The sequence below is a fragment of the Schistocerca piceifrons genome, chromosome 2 (genome assembly GCF_021461385.2).
Source record: "Schistocerca piceifrons isolate TAMUIC-IGC-003096 chromosome 2, iqSchPice1.1, whole genome shotgun sequence".
NCBI classification, from domain to species: domain Eukaryota; kingdom Metazoa; phylum Arthropoda; class Insecta; order Orthoptera; family Acrididae; genus Schistocerca; species Schistocerca piceifrons.
Window position 1 is genome coordinate 943145853 of NC_060139.1, and position 4442 is coordinate 943150294.

The following is a 4442-nucleotide window of genomic DNA, read 5'->3' on the forward strand; positions in this document are numbered from 1 at the left end:
GATTATTTCCGTGGGGATATCTAAAATCATTGGTATATGGAATCCCAGTAGATCCGGAGATGGAATTAGTTGCCAAAATTGTAGCTGCCTGTAATGTGATTCGAAACACACCAGGGATAATTGTCAGAATGCGCCAGATGTCATGCTTGGATTTAGGTTGATGGCTGTCGCCTTCTGAACATTTTGGAAGACACAGTGCAAATGGTACATTCATTGTGTTGAAATGAAATGGCTCTGAGCACTATGGAACTTAAATGCTGAGGTCATCAGTCCCCTAGAACTTAGAACTACTTAAACCTACCTAACCTAAGGACATCACACACATCCATGCCCGAGGCAGGATTCGAACCTGCGGCCGTAACGGTCGTGCGGTTCCAGACTGTAGCGCCTGGAACCGCTCGGCCACACAGTCCAGCATTCATTGTGGCAATGAACGTATTTACACTTAATGTAACTGATGTAAATAAAAAAGTTCACATTAATGTGTTTTTATTCCTATTATCTCCTTAAGACAACGGTCTTGCCGCAGTGGATACACCGGTTCCCGTCAGTCCACCGAAGTTAAGCACTGGCGGGCGTGGTCGGCACTTGGATGGGTGACCATCCGGGCCGCCATGCGCTGTTGCCATTTTTCGGGGAGCTCTCAGCCTCGTGATGCCAACCGAGGAGCTACTCGACCGAATAGTAGCGGCTTCGGTCAAGAATACCACCATAACTTCCGGGAGTGCGGTGTGCTGACCACACGCCCCTCCTTTCCGCATCCTTCCATTGAGGATGACATAGCGGTCGGATGGTCCCGATGGTCCACTTGTGGCCTGAAGACGGAGTGCTTATTATCTCCTTAAGCTGGATTCTCCGACTCCAGGTTTCCTACCTCAATTTGTTCAGTAGAGCACCCTCTATGCCCTGTTAAATTATTGCACGCTCTTACGGAAACACCCTGTATAATTGCACTTTACATAGGATGAAGGACTGCCAGTCCGTCAGCTGCATCATCTCTAACTATGCGTTTCCTGCTGAAAACTTATACATATAAATACGAAGTATTATATTCACATTGGATGACTTTACGTTTGGATATCAACTGCAGTGAGACAGCCATGAAAGATTTTACTAACTGCAGAAGGCAAATAGTATGTTCAGCTATTTAGCTATTTCGTGCTGAAAGCAGCGTGCAAATCAGCACAAACTCAAGTAAGAAATCAATTGTCAAGGGAACTGATTTGAAAGAGCGTGTGAGTATAAATTCACATAGTATCTCCGAAGACAGTAAATCACGAAACCCTTTTGTAACATACTGAGCTATGTACAGTGCTCAAGGGTACGTAAATGATTTCTCTTCCAGCATATGTGGTAAGTATGTCACTGAATGAATTAGGTGAACTGTGTGCTGAGATGTGGTGCCGACTCCCTCCAGTAGCCTACCAAAGCGTCACTGCTACCATGCCACGGCGCGTCGCCGCTCTTACTCGTGACAATGGATGACATACCGGCTATTAGGTAGATGATCATAATGTTCAGCTCATCAGGTGTAAGCAGCAGAGGCCGTTTTCAGTAAGATTGAGTGCTAAGTATTAGTCATAAACAAGCATCAACTTACCAATGCCTCATTCAGCTGTCAGTAAGACCCAAATGAGCAAGTAACAGCATGAAAGTTTCAGACTATATCAGTGACAAGATTTGCTGATGATACTTTACTCGGTAAAAGTGAGGAACCTGTTTAACGAAATGAATAGTCTAATGCGCATTGAATTTTGACTGAGAGTAAATCGAAGAAAGACGAAACTATTAAAAAGTATCAGAAATTAGATTTTCGATAAGCTTAACGTCAAAATTGAGTTCCACGCATTTGAGAAAGTGAAGGAAGTCTGCATCCTTGGACGAAAAATTGTGGATGATGGACGAAGCAAGGAGAATATAACAAGCACAATAACACTGACAAAGGCACCTTTTCCCTCAAAAATATGTCTACTAGTGTCACAGATAGGCCTTCATATGAGGAAGAACTTTCTGAGAAATTACGTTTGGAGCAAAGCATTGGGGCTGGCCGCTGTGGCCGAGCGGTTATAGGGGCTTCAGTCTGGAACTGCGCGACTGCTACGGTCGCAGGTTCGAATCCTGCCTCGGGCATGGATATGTGTGATGTCCTTATGTTAATTAGGTTTAAGTAGTTTTAAATTCTAGGGGACTGATGACCCCAGATGTTAGGTCCCATAGTGCTCAGAGCCATTTGAACCATTTGAGCACAGCATTGTATGGAAGGGAATTATGTATTATGGACAAAACGGAAAATTAGAAAATCAAGCACTTGTGCTCTCGTCCTATAGAAAGACATTGAAAGTTAAATAGATAGTGAGGGTAAGAAATTAGGTGTTCCTCCACAAAATCGGCGAGTAAAGGAATATGTGCAACACACTGAGACGAAGAATAGACAAAATGACAGAACATGTGTTAAAATACCAGGGGATAGCTTCTGTGGTACTGGAGGGAGCTGTAGAAGGTAGAAACTGTACCGAGAACAGAATTTCGAAAATACGTACACTACTAACGGCTAAGGCGGGATACGGTCTCATTTGCAGGTTGTCTATTTAACAGCTCCCAGGGGTAGCAAAAATTTGATTTTCAGTACTTCACACAGTTACATAGCAAATTTAAAATTTTAAGATAGTGTCATAATGCACTCATTAAGAGCCATGATCTAAGGTTAAAAGTTTAATACAATAAGTTAGAAACTGTGTCTATGGCCCGAGGCACTGTAAGTCACAGCGCACAAATTACCCAAACTGTATTCATCCAGTATTCGACAATGAGGGCACTTAGTGACGTGCAAAAACCTTTACACATATTTCCAAACATTTTCGAAATCTTTTCTTGCACACACTGCCCACAAAATAACGAAAGGAAAGAAGTTTGTCGCTTACTACTTTTTCGCTGGTGATGGAGTAAAACTTCAGAATCAGGAATGACGTTTTAATTTATTAATTCTGTAAAACTAACTCTATTCGCAGCATAGTTTTCAGACAGTATCAGTATATACCAGTAAATGTACCTGCAAAATTATATCATTATATGACTGATAGTTTTGGAAATACGACGTTTTATACAAGGGAGTTCTATTATTTTAAGGCGAAACGACACGATGACGGGTGAAAATATTGGTCAAATTCAGGATTTTTTTTCTCCGTACCGAAATGTAGTAGACAAATGGGGTTTGCTGCAATAAATAAAGCATACTTTGAAGTTTTTATTGGCATTTTATTGAAAAATATCATATCTTCCCTGTGTAACTGGGATTTTCCCGAGGCAGCTCAGTTAGGAGTTAGATCGACGGTTGTCGCTGTAACTCAGGACGTGGTTATCTGAAACATGAAATCACTTATCACCCTCATCCTTACAGATTTAATTTTAGTTCATCTTAGGTATTTGGAACAATTTTTTTTTTTTGGCGAAATGAAAGATATTTGAAAAAATGGCAATTTTTGGATCCCTCTTTTTTGGCCAAAAAGATACCAAATATCAACATAAAAAATCACCTACTGTGACCTGAAGAGAATTCAGTTTGCTTCAGGGGAGATCCAAAACCATTAAAATCGGATGAAAACTATAGCGCAGGCGACGACAACCATGCCGATAAACATGATTTTGAGAAAAACGAGTTTAAAGTTTGACAAGTATTTATCATAAAAAAGAGATAAAGCTTGATTTTAAGGGATATTATGGATGCCTGAACCATAATACCTATCGCCCCCGGCTACTGGATGGTCGCTTTATGCTACTTGGACCTGGTAAGCCCTCATTTTCGTCCTCAAAGCCCTTTTCGTCGCTGAGCACATCGCCTGTGGCGTCTCTATCTTCACAGAAACGGCGCATTTAATCGCCGATTTCGATTTGAGGGGCATTTGCCACGTGTATTAATGCAGTATGGTCTACATTGAATAGACATACGGCCAAATTTGAAGCAATGTTGACAGTTTCGCTTCGGCTGGATGTTATTTATGGAGCGTGTTTCCAAATAAGACTATTGAAATTTTCGTTCACATTTTGAGTAAAACCACCCAAACAACGCTACAGCAAAACAGGTTTACTCGAATCGGTATAAATATAGGTGATGGCATCGATAAAGGCTTGTGGTAACCGGTTCCCTAACGCCGAGGCGTGCCGTGCACCCTCGCTTTCAAAAGCTCTCGTAATTGTTAGTTTTTGGAGTTCGCGCATAATATTTCAATGCATATACGTCCGAATTCCGTAATTAAAAAAAAAAAAAGAGTTTTATCGGCCGTCCCCCTGTCGTTCCAGCTTAAGTTTCTGGCGTTTTGTGGTTTAACAATGACACTACTGGGCATTAAAATTGCTACACCACGAAGATGACGTGCTACAGACGCGAAATTTAACCGACAGGAAGAAGATGCTGTGATATGCAAATAATAAGCTTTTTAGAGCAT

At 41.5% G+C, this 4442-nt stretch overlaps 1 pseudogene; it reads left to right on the plus strand.

The window, feature by feature from the left end:
• The first annotated feature begins 510 nt into the window (after positions 1–510).
• Positions 511–628, plus strand: LOC124778054 (annotated as a pseudogene).
• Positions 629–4442: the final 3814 nt, after the last annotated feature.